We start from the raw sequence: 13,123 nt of genomic DNA, 5'->3' as shown, positions 1-13,123 counted from the left end.
CCCTGGTATGCTTATCAGACTGAAGTTCAAACCAAAAAAAAAAAAAAAAAAAGTCTTGATTTTTTTGCATCCCTTTGTTCCCACTTCCTTGAACTTCACCTTAGAAAGCCCCTTGCTCTTGGGGACTGGAGTCACTAGTAACTCCAGCTGCATGGGGAGCTATGCCTCTGCTATCCACAGGTACCCCTACATATCACAGATGCATACACATAATTAAAATGAAACAAAACTTGCTCCTCAACCAAGGAGTAACCAGACTTTGGGCAACTGTCTTCTGTCTCCTCCAGCTTTGCAAGCAGAGTTGCCTCCCATCTCAGGCTGAGCTTATTTCCATCCTCTTGTCCTGTTGGTCAAGAGCAGGACGGGCACCTGAGTGTTTTACAGCCACTCTGTTATCCAGTCATCTCAACTACCTTTAGATAAAGGGTTAGCATTTCCACTTAGACTAGAAAGCTCAATCTCCAGATAAAAACCAGGGTTGTTCCAAGCTCATTGGCTACAGAGTGGCAGAAGCCTTCCTGCTCTGAAGCAGACCCTCCATGAGGATTTGTTGACTCAGTGAACAAATGTATCTACCCCAAGAATATTTCTAGTAAACCGGGAGGAGATCCCAACTCTCTCTATACCCAGCTAGCTAACTGAAACACCTCTCACCTCCACAAACAACTGCACACTTCTTAGCTTTCAAAGTTCAGTATTTTCTAGAAAAAAAGCAAAGAGCAAGCACCAGGCTGACATTCTCTAGGCCTCACTTGGGCTGTTTTATCTAAGTGACTCTAGCAAGTAACCTTTGCCAATTTTGAGCTACAGATCTATTTGGAAATGTCTGATGCCTTTCCAATCTTTTAAGATACATTAAGAAGGTAGACAACTGCTTTTAAATAAAAATTCCCAAGGGTTTGTTTGTTAGGTTCATTTGGTTTGTTTTTTAGACAGGTTATCACTGTGTAGTCTGGCTAGCCAGGAACTCTCTACATAGCCCAGACTGGTCTTAAACTCACAAAAGATTCACCTGCTTCTGCCTCTGCCTCTCGAGTACTGGATTAAAGGTGTGCAAAACCACATGACCTCAAAAGAGCAGTAAGTATACACGACATCACAATCATCCAATGAAGATGTCTGTGATTTTTAATGATGGGATCAAAGTCTCTGTGATGTGTCACCTATATTCATACTTTTTTTGTAGATGACATATTTCAGGGCTGGCAAAATGGCTCTCTGAATTAAGAGCTCTTGCTACCAAGCCTGAAGACATGAGTTCAATCCTTGGGACCCACATGGTGGAAAGAGAGACTAACTGCTGATCTCCATGAGAAAGCTGTGGAATGTCTGGACACACACAACAAATAAATTAAATTTTTTTAAAAATTAAATAACAATTCCAGTTTAAAAATAATGAAAAATAAATATTCTGTTTTGTTTATAAGCTGATTTTTTTTATCAAGACCACTCTTTTTTTTTTAAGATTTTATTTATTTATTATGTATACAGTCTTCTTCTGCCTGCATGCCAGCAGAGGGCACCAGATTTCATTCAAGGTGGTTGTGAGCCACCATGTGGTTGCTGGAATTGAACTCAGGACCTCTGAAAGAACAGTCAGTGTTCTTAACCCTTGAGCCATCTCTCCAGTCCTCAAGACCACTCTTACATGACTCAGTCATTGTTAAACATTTTCTGAAACCAAGTTATATCAAAATTTCTTAAATTCTGTCAAAAAAAATGCTTATAATAATGCAGGAATTAGCCAGGCGTTGGTGGCACATGCCTTTAATCCCAGCACTCGGGAGACAGAGGCAGGCAGATCTCTGTGAGTTCGAGGCCAGCCTGGTCTCCAGAGTGAGTGCAATGATAGGCTCCAAAGCTACACAGAGAAACCCTGTCTCGAAAAAACAAATAAATAATAATAATAATAATAATAATAATAATAATAATAATAATGCAGGAATACTTCTCTGTTAACCAACAGGATTATAGTGTTATATTTGCTCTTTCACTCTTCCGGCTTTTGGGGGGACCCACCAATCCAGCTCTCAAGTAAATCACACATGGAGTCTTATTATTACTTATGAATGCCCAGCCTCAGCTTGGCTTGTTGATAGCCAGCTTTTCTTAAATTAATCTGTCTTCCTTTTCCCTCTGGGCTTTTATCTTTCTTACTTCTGTATATCTTACTTCCCTTCTTACTCTGTGGTTAAGTGGCTGGGTGGTTGGGTGGCTGGCCCCTGACGTCCTCCTTTCCTTATTGTCTCGCTCTTCTTCCTCATTTCTCCTATTTATTCTCTCTGCCTGCTGGCCCCACCCATCCTTGCTTCTGCCTTGCTATTGACCATTTAGCTCTTTATGAGACCATCAGGTGTTTTAGACAGGTAAAAAAAAACACAGCTGCACAGAGTTAAACAAATGCAGTATAAACACAAGTCACACACCTAAAACAATATTCTAAAGACCTCCAGAAACTCGACACCAAACTACCAAAACATCCAATTAAAAAATGGGGTACAGAACTAAATAGAGGATTCTCAACAGAACAATCTCAAATGGCAGAAAGATACTTAAGGAAATGCTCAACATCCTTAGCCATCAGGGAAATACAAATCAAAACAACTCTGAGATACCATCTTGCCCCTGTCAGAATTGCTAAAATCAAAAACACCAATGACAGTCTATGCTGGAGAGGATGTGGAGTAAGGGGAGCACTCCTCCATTACCAGTGGGAGTGCTAACTTGTACAGCCACTGTGGAAACCAGTATGGCGATTTCTCAGAAAATTAGGGATCAACCTACCTCAAGACCCTGCACTACCACTGTTGGGCATATACCCAAAGGGGGCACATTCACACCAGAAGGACATTTGCTCAACTATGTTCATAGCAACATTATTCACAACAGCCAGAACTTGGAAACAACATAGATGCCTCTCAACTGAAGAATGAATAAAGAAAATATGGTACATTTACACAATGTAGTACTACTAAGGGGTAAGAAACAACGACATCTTTAAATTTGCAAGGCAAATGGACAGAACTAGAAAAACCATCCTGAGTGAGGTAACCCAGACCCAGAAAGATAAATATAGTCATACATGGATACCACACATAAAGCAAAAGATACCCAGCCTACAGTCCACAACCCCTGAGAAGCTATAACCCTCTTCCAGAAACAGATAGAAACAGACACAGAAATCCACCACTAACCATTGGGCTGAGCTCCTGGAGTATAATCAAAGTGAGGGAGGATTGATAATATGAACAAAAGCATCAAGACCATGATGGGGAAACCCACAGAATCAGCTGACCCAAGCAAGTAAAGGATCACTGACTCAGGTCTGACAAATGGGGAACCTGAACAAGACTGAACTAGACTCCCTTAATATAGGTGACAATGGTGTGACTGGGACAACATTTGAGGCCACTGGCAGTGGGTCCAAGATCTAACACTAATGCACAAACTGACTTAGTGGAACCCATTCTATATGGAGAGATACCTTGCCCAGCCTAGACACAGGGGTGTGGGGGTGGAGAGGCGCCTCGGTCCTGCCTCAAAGACATTAAGGGACAGACTTAGTAGACTTCCTAGGAGAGACCTTACTCTCTCCAGGGAGAATATGGGATGTGGGATGAGGGGAAGTGGGGGAGAGTTGGGAGGAGAAGAGGGAGGGGGAACTGGGATTGGAATGGAAAAAAATAAATTCACAAAATTTTGAAAAGATTTTACTACACAGGACATTTGCTTTAATATGGTTTGATGTACATGAGGCAAAGTTCCAAAAAAATGAAAATATGGCCTATGATGATGCTAAAGCTAGCCTTGTCTGCATCTTGGGCCATTAGCTGATAAATGATACTTACCTATGTTAATCCCACCAAGCAAGAATAAGACCACTACCACAATTTTTGAGCCAAATTTGATGCAAGCTTGATTTTTATTAGGGTACACCCAAGATCTAACCAGCGACTGCCTCCTAAGTCGTGTTAAAGAATAGCGCCAACCCCATCTCTTAGGGTCCTTTTAAGGAGTAAAATCACCAGTAGAGGCAAAGTAGGTTTACAGAAGCAAGATAATGGACCAGGGAGGAAGGACAGAAAAATCTCAAGAGAACAACACCTGTCATCATGTGATCACCATGTGATTAGGAAAGGTTGGGGTGACTAGGGAGCGAGCGTCAGGGTAGCCTCAGAAGCAAGTCAAGAACATGGGTTGAGGCAGGGCAGATTCCAGGAAGCAGAGACTTAGAAATGGAAACTCAGCCCTTACAGTACATGGAAACCTATTTTTAACAATGAAGCATAATGGCTCCCGAATCCAAAATGAGGTCAAGCAGGTTCCTCACCTATAGTGATAGTTCAATCTGACTCAGAAAATACCTGTGGAGCAGCAACTAGCAGACCCTATTCTGTGATCTTCTGGACGGTTTACTAAATTGAAGTGTTTCATATAGATCTGCCTCTACAACCATATTAGGGTTATTCTAAAAGCTTCTCCACATATTTGATTGCAACCTCACTTGTAACCAGATTGTAACCTCCTATTTTGACAAATAGCCAAGTGTGAGCCAATCATAGGCAGCCAACTGTTCAAATAAGACAGACATGAAGTTTAACCAACTGGACTTGATTTATAATCACACACTTTCATTCCTGTAGCTGCTTGCTTGTGTTATCACTTCTCTGTGATAAAATGCATGACTAAGCACTGTAAAGAAAGGAAGCCTTATTTTGACCCATGGGTAAAGGGGAGTCGGCCCATGGCAACAGGGAAAGCTTAGCAGCAGTAATGGCTGGAAGCTGTGAGACTGTGGAGGGTTCTCACTCTGGGAAGATTAAAATAGAGACAGGACAGGAAGTGGAGCCATGCTATAGACTTCAAGGATTGCCCAGCAAGCCACTTCCTCCAGCTAGTCCCTGTCTCCTCCAGATTCCAAACCTCCAAAAACAATGCCACCAGATGGGAATCAGCTGTTCAAAAGCATGAGCCTGTGGGAGACACTTTTCATTCAACCACAACATTCTGGTTTGATTCTGTTTGGCTTTTCATGGTGATGGGGTCTCATATATTCTAGGCTGGCCCCAAACTTGCTCAGTAGCCAATGATAACTTTTAATGTTTTCTCTCTCTCTCTCTCTCTCTCTCTCTCTCTCTCTCTCTCTCTCTCTCTGTCTCTCTCTCTCTCTCTCTCCCGTCTCTCCCTCCATCTCTTCCTTCCTCCCTCTCTCCCCATCCCCCCTCTCCTTCTCTCTCTCTCTATGTTGAATATTGGTTTTCTATTATGTTAAGATACATTCTTTAATATTTTTATCAGGAAGAGATATTAAATTTCTTTCTTTCCTTTTTATAAATACAGAGTCACCCAGAGCACATGCCTTCAATTCCAGCACTCAGAAGACAGAAACAGGCAGATTCCTTTGAGTTTGGGTCCATCCTGGTCTACAGAATGAGTTCCAGGACAGCACAGCACAGAGAAACCCTGTCTCAAAAAACCAAATCAAACAAACAAAACAAATCTTAGACAGAATCTTGCTGTGTAACTCTGACTATCCTGGAACTCACTAAGTAGACCAGGCTGGCCTCGAACTCACAGATATCTGCCAGTGTCATCAGTGCTGGGATTAAAGGTGTGCAACCACCATGCCCAAAGATTTGGACCTTTTTCAAATGCCTTTCCTGTGTGTCATATGGTTTCTGTCTACATTAACTGGGGAACTTTGCACTTTGTGGTGATGTCCCAGTGGCTTGTTTAGCTGATCACACTGCATCATTAGGAAACACAGACAAATGGATGCATGTCCTCAGCTCATTTTCTCCATCTTAGTCCTTCTGGAATTCAAACCCATAGAAAGGTACAGCCCATATTCAGGTGAGCACAGTGCAGTGGGGACAGTAATTGTGAATAGACAGATGACCTGGGGACAGTATATAGGAAACAGGGCTACCTTAGGTGCCTTGTAAGAAATATAGATTTTATCCACAAGTGGGAAGAAGGGTCCTGTTTTTCTTAATGTATATAACACTTCAAAGTTTGCATATCATCCTTGTGCAGGGGCCATGCTAATCTCTATGTTGTTCTAATTTCAGTATGTGTGCTGATGGACTAAGTAAAAGCAAATATGACATAATAAAGAGATTATTTTATCATATTCACATGGCTGGGTGGCTTGAAGCTGACTGGTTAATAAGTGTCTTAGTCACTGTTCTATTGCTGTGAGGAGACACCATGACCAAGGCAACTCTTATTTTTAAAAGGCACTTAATTGAGAGCTTGCTAACAGTTTCTGAGCTTTAGTCCATTATCATCATGGTGGGAAGCATGGTAACACGCAGGCAGATTGGAGAAGTAAGTAGGAGTTCTACATCAAAGCCCATCCCCTAGAGACACACTTCCTCCAACAAGGCCCTGATGACCAAGTAGTCAAATCTATGAGCCTCTGGAGGTCATTTTCATGCAAACAACCACCCACAGGAAGCTTCTGACAGTCTACTAGGAGACCATGGTCATAAAGATCTAACCAGGGTTTAGGAACTGGAGGTGTTGACTACTTGTCGAGGACTGGGAGTCAAGGTCTGCAGCTGGGAGACAAAGGAGAATAAAGATGTCCCTTTGCTGAACCAGGATAATGAGGACTCACAAGAATCCAGGGACTTAATAAAAGATGAGGACAACTCACTCAGGCTACTGTCACTTCTCTAAAAGTACACTTTAGGATTTCTAAATGACAGAAACTGTGCCATGGTCCAATTTCTGGGGAAAGAAGCCACTCAGACCTAGGGGAGGGAGATTATCCATTTCCAAACTCCCCACCCAATTCGTGTCTTTGTAACTCCTTATTTTTTGACTTGGTCTCTCGCCCAACCTGAAGCTCACTGGTTGGGAGAGATTGACTGGCCAGAGGGTTCCAGCGGTCTGCCTATCTCTGGCTGCCCAGCACCGAGGTCACAGGCACAAGCCTAGCTTTTATGTGGATCCTGGGTGTTGGGAATCTCAGGTCCTGTCGCTCTCCCCCATTCCAAACCCCACCCAGATATTTAGCTGAGAACTCCCGAGTTGGCCCCACCTCTCTCCCTCCAGACCCCACCTTCAGAAAGCCATCTGGCAGTACCTCCCCTGGAACTGCTCAAGACCATGCCTACAGAGTATTTAAGACCCAGGAGTGCTTTGCTTTGCTTTGCTTTGCTCTGTTTATTAAACCTGGTCTTATTAATTCTGCTGGTTTGGCTTATTGCATCAGTGGAGAAACCCAAACCGGGATATTCAACATACTTATCACTGGGGATCTAAACTCATATCCTCATACTTGTGGGGCAATCACTTTACAAATGAAACTCTCTTCAAAGTCCCTTCTACTAAGTTTTTATTACAGTGTGTCCTGCCTGTACCAACAGCCCCACACACCATTAAAATCCCTATGCTCCCTCACTTAGTCTCCTCAAGCTTTTGACTCCTCCCTGCTGCCCCCCTTCCCAGGCTATTTGCACTTCACCATAGTGAATGTTAAATGCCTGTGTAGGCTCTGCCTGTACACAGACTCTTGGAAAGGCCAGTCACTTAGAAAAGAGAAAGTGGCAAGTGTCCACACCCAGACCAACCACAGATCTAGCCAATATATTGGCCGTAACCTAACAAATGCCAGTGCAGAGAATCTAGTTATGCCATGCCCAAAAACCTACCCTACAGAAACTGTGCATACCCAGTTTGGGATTTCTTAATCCACCAAGTTTCTGGTAATGTGTAACCAGCAACTGAAAATTGATACAAGCATGGGCTGGTGAGATGGCTCAGCAGGAAAGACATTTGCTGCCAAACCTGATGACCAGAGTTTCATCCCCAGAACCCACATGATGGGAGGAGAGAACAATTCATGCAAGTCATCTTCTGAACTCCATACAAGTGCAGTGTTGCATAAATGCACACACACACACACACACACACACACACACACACAGAGAGAGAGAGAGAGAGAGAGAAACACACACTTTATAGTGTTATTTTGCTACCCCCCCCCCTTTCTTGGCTCTTTAAGGAATTCAAAGTATCTAGGAAAAGGCGGCTGCTATGATTTCAGCTTGAGAGAAGAATCGAGAACTAGCAGCAGTGGTCAAGGTTCTAGTATAGAAGCAGAGTCCCCAGAATGTTATAGGAGCAGAGACTCAGTGTAGCAATTAGGCTTTGCACACATGTGTAATAACTAAGGAAGTGAATGTCAGAGGATTTGAGAAAGAGTCCCAAATGAATCCTCTCTAATAACTGGCATAAGGGGCTGTGACAGCTTTCAGGGAAGTCTAAGAAGTCAATAATACCCTACTGTCCCTGGGCTCTAGCTGTGGACTGTGAGAAAAAGCTCGGTGGCTACAGGGCATTCCCTCTGTGTTCTCCTGCCAAGGATCTGGCTGGGCAGGAAGGAGGAGCTGCTTCTGTGTTTTAGTAAACAGCAGTTCAGTCAGGAACATGAGCCGGACACAACATAAAAGAAAACAGGGTGCTGGGCGGTAGTGGCGCATTTTAATCCCAGCACTCAGGAAGCAGAGGCAGGCAGATCTCTGTGAGTTCGAGGCCAGCATAGTCTATAGAGCAAGTTCCAGGACAGCCAGGGCCACACAAAGAAACTCTGTCTCAGAAGAAGAAGAAAGAAGGAGGAGGAGGAGAGACAGGAGGAAGAGGAAGATCTCTGGCCTACTATACCCAGAACCCAGAACCATGCAGAGAATATAAGTCACTTTTTTATTATTATTTATATGCATTGAATGTTTGGCCTGCATGTATGTCTATGTGAGGGTGTCAGAGCCACTAGTACTGGACTTGCAGACAGTTGTGAGTTGCCATGCATGTAGGTACTGGGAATTGAACTCTGGTCCTCTAGAAGAGCAGTCAGTGCTCTTAAGTGTTGAGCCATTTCTTCAACCCTGGATAAATTTCTTATCTACAAAATCTGTGTGATCACTCTCCAGTACATTTAGCTTACCACAGTTCCATATTTCATCCCAGCAGTAATATTGACACTACTTTAGAATCAAGAGCTTTCCACCAGAAAGAAAAGTCAGGAGAAATAGAAAGTTGTCTTGGAAGTTCATATTTTTCTCTTAAAATTTAGTTATCACCATGACTAACAAAAAATGAGCATGCTGATATAGGTCATCATGCCAGAATAATGAGTAGAATTAGGTTTGCCTGATGCAGCCCAGTCCTTTAAAATCCAGTTCATTGGGTAGAATATAGACTTGAAATATAAACCACCATTTATGCTAACCTACTCCAGTCACTAAGATGTTGAGTCACAACAGTGTCATGAAGGAGTCACGAGTTAAAGGTGAAGATCTTATATAGTACTTATTCCTTTAATTATTTATTCACTTGATATTGACTTGGGAATCATATTCAATGCTTGAAGAATAAAAGAGAGGTATAGAGCCTGGACAAGAGAGTGAAAACCACGAGGAACAGTCTCCTACACATCACAGAGCAATCAAATGTGCAGCACATTCTTATGTCTACCAGCCACTGGCTGGAGTGTGTCTCACCTACTAAACACTGCAAAAATCCTAAATGGAATAAGAGACACTCTCTGGTCACTGTTTAAAAAGACTAACAGAACACTCCAGGCCTTTGCAGGAATAAAGGACTATACTGTGCTGTTGAGCAATAAGGAGGACTTACAAGCTGCACACACACTGTGGGCACAGTGCATGGGCCCAAGCGGGGCACAATGGTGGGTCCTAGAACAGTGTCTCTCCATCCAACTCTGGACATACTATGCTGTGCTCCGGGGAAGGAGGTGAACCCCGGCCACCGCACAACACTTAGGGAAGTGCTGAGAGACTTGGGAGACTCAGTCCAGCCTACAGGCGGGCAAAGATGTCCTTCTCTAAGATGTCATTTTGCACATCAACTTATTGTCCCACCCCCATGCCATTCACACTCCTGTTGCTAGGCTGCTTGAGGGAGAGTTACTGTACTCATCCAAGGAAAAATAGCTGATGTCTTCTCAGAAAGGTCAGGGGCGGGCATAAAATGAGATGAGATGATAGACGGAGACAGTTTAAGTAAGTACATAGAAGGTTGGACATTCTAAGGGGTGTCTAATTCTAAGGACATTCTAAGGGGTGTCACAACCAAGGACTAAGGATGCCTGGTTCCCTGTAGTAATTTTAGTGCTTAGCAAAATGCTCATCAGAAGCTCATACTCACTAAATTCTGGTTTTGGTTTTTCCAGATAGGGTTTCCCTGTGTAGCCCCGGCTGTCTTTGAACTCACTCTGTAGACCAGGCTGACCTCAGACTCTCAGAGATCCTCCTGCCGCCTCTGCCTCTGCCTTGTTTTGGGATTAGAGGTATGCACCACCGGGGCCCTGCTCCACTAAATGCTTATTGGATGACTGAAACATTTAGAAAACCTGTATGGCCAGTCCCTTTCAAAGTTGGTACATAAAAGAAGTCATGGTGGCTTTGGAAGTATTGAAAGCTACAAGACAAAAAAAAAAAAAAAACGACAACAATTTTACCAGGTTTTCTGATGGATAAACTATTTAAAAAATGTATTCATACATATAATTTTAGCCATTATGAGTGTATCTATGTGTATTTGTAAATCATCCATTTCTAGTTAGGTCTTAAAGGCTAGATATGTGGGGTTGTAAAGGCTAGATATGAGAGTGCTTCTGCAATCTCGTACTCCTGGGTGAGAGAGTAGCAACTCATGTTGGTTAGCAACATGCCTCTGAATTGTTTTTGAAGAAGAAATATGTATCTTTGTGCTGTACTAAGACTCCAGGACATGCATGTTGACTCTTTATCATTAGAGATTTTATGATGGGAAAGCTTGTAAAGTGTGACTAAAGGGTTCCATTGAGCAAAAATAAAGGGAAAAGTGACAAAACTGGAGCTGAAATATAAGCTATAAGATTATCAGTGTTTTCCTGAATAATACTATTGATTTGAATCAATAGTAGAGTGAAATATGTGATCCTTACCATAACCATTGTGTTATATGCCATATAATAAATATTCATAATCAACAACATGAATGTTATTATAAATATATAAATTTCTACCAACAGGCTTCCACAGCAAGAAACTGTAAAGTTTCATCAACTATTGTTTATCTTTTGCTGTATATCAGTGATTTTGTGTGTCATCTGTGCTCCTGTATCTGGGTGTGTGTACATGTACATATGCATGTCTGTATGTGATCTGTGTTCCTGTATCTGGGTGTGTGTACATGTGCAGGTCTGTGTGTGATCTGTGCTCCTGTATCTGGGTGTGGGTACATGTGCATGCTTGTCTGTGATTTGTACTCTTGTATCTGGGTGTGGGTACATGTCTGTGCAGGTAAGAGTACAACCTCAGTGACAAACTTTGCCATCCACCTTTTAAAAGAAGTTTTTAGTATGTTTACATTTGTGTGTGTTTGTATGTGTGAGTGCCATGCCTAAGGAGAATACAGAGGCCACTGGGTGCCCTGGATCTGGAGTTACAGACCATCAAACCTGTCAGACTTGAGTGCTGGGACCCGAACTTGCTCTTCTGCTCTTAACTTTGTGCTGATCCATCTCTCCAGTCCTGCCACCTTTTGAGGAAGGGCTTCCTGGTCTGTGTATCCCGAATGGCAGGCTACCTGGTCCCCAAGCTTCTGGAGATTCCTGTCTCTCTCATATGACCATCAGAGCTGTGGGATTACAGGCACACACTACCACACTCATCTGTATGTATGTTTGGGGACCTGAACTCAGGTCCTCACATTTGCACAGCAAGCCCTTTACCCTCTACCTGTTGAGTTATCTACCGAGCCCTGACAAATTATTTTGTAATGAAAAACAAAAACTGTGCCAGCTGTAAGATTTGGTATACACACACTCACATACACACACACACACACACACACACACACACACACACACACACACACACTCACACACCCTAATAAAATTAAAATTTCCCAACCTTAAAATAACCTGAATAAGAAAAACTACAATCTCTTCCTAAAGTTGAATTTCTGTAAACCCTGAATAAAGACAACATATAAATAATGCAATATGTAATAACATAACAAGAGCTCATTATTAGAAGTATTAGAGGTTAAACTATTATTGGAAAGAAACTAGGCCATTGGGCTTTCTTGGGTATTACTTTTTCTTGCACAAATGTCTACTAATTATCAAGGTTAAAATTTGCTCTCTCTGCCTTGCTTCACCTCTTCCATAGAAACACACAGATACGACTTTCACCTCACAGTTGGCTCAGTGTTATTGTAAACTTCAGATCTAGATATTGTCACCCATTTGCTCTTTCCAGAGACACACAGCCCTGATTTCAGGACACCTGTCACACTGTATCATACTTTTTTAAAATGCCGATGGCAGTGCAGCTGAAAATTCAAATGGAGTGAATTTGAATGGGTCAGCAGCACCCTTCCAGGGATGTTTAACTGATTTTTGAGGCCGACATTTCTATGCAAGGTGACCAACTAAGCAAAGCTGAGCCTATGCCATGGAGCCAAGGTGCTCTTGTCAGTGTCTATGGCCATTCAGTTCAATGAAACCTTGGTGATAAGAATCAAATGTGAAGACGGCTGAAATAATTGGGTCAAGTCTGTGTCAGGTTGGTTCAGTGGTCACATGCAAATGAGGGCATATTAGAAAACCGTAACAGATAGTATTTTCTCTGGATAACATGGGAATGAAGATGGTGATGCGTCTACCAATTTCACTAGCAAGTAAAATGTAAATCAATGATATTTATTCAGATGTGGAATAATAGTAAGCAACACTGTGTAGTATAAATGTAGGCAGAATTCGGTCCCACACACCTGATTTCTAGTTCATTCCCTCTCATAATAGTAGTTTTAAAGAAGTTAGCCAGTAGTGAAAGCAGTAGGGAGCCAGAATGTTTTAGGTTAAGGATTACTTCTAATGCTCTCGGCTTTGCTGTGCTGAGTTGAGTTCCTTCCGTTTAACATGCCAAACCCATCCTCTCCCCTGCTCTGTCATGCTCCAGGCCCAGCAGCAGCCTCCCTAGTTCTCTGGCCTCCACTAAATCTCACCAGCAGAGAGCAAGAATGGGTGAAAAAGGCTGGAGAATGGCCTGCTTCCACCCAGCTGATGGGTGTGTCCGTGCAGTCAACGCTCTGTTCAGGGGTT

At 42.7% G+C, this 13,123-nt stretch overlaps 1 non-coding gene across 1 annotated transcript; it reads right to left on the bottom strand.

Annotated features, from left to right (window-relative positions):
• Positions 1–5,992: 5,992 nt before the first annotated feature.
• Positions 5,993–6,101, bottom strand: LOC113835129. Its single transcript, XR_003484405.1, has one exon. It is a non-coding gene; the product is annotated as a U6 spliceosomal RNA (small nuclear RNA).
• Positions 6,102–13,123: the final 7,022 nt, after the last annotated feature.

Source organism: Cricetulus griseus, chromosome 3 (genome assembly GCF_003668045.3).
Source record: "Cricetulus griseus strain 17A/GY chromosome 3, alternate assembly CriGri-PICRH-1.0, whole genome shotgun sequence".
Taxonomy (NCBI): domain Eukaryota; kingdom Metazoa; phylum Chordata; class Mammalia; order Rodentia; family Cricetidae; genus Cricetulus; species Cricetulus griseus.
The sequence above is the reverse complement of the archived record's forward strand: the minus strand, read 5'-3'. Positions and strand labels throughout refer to the sequence as shown.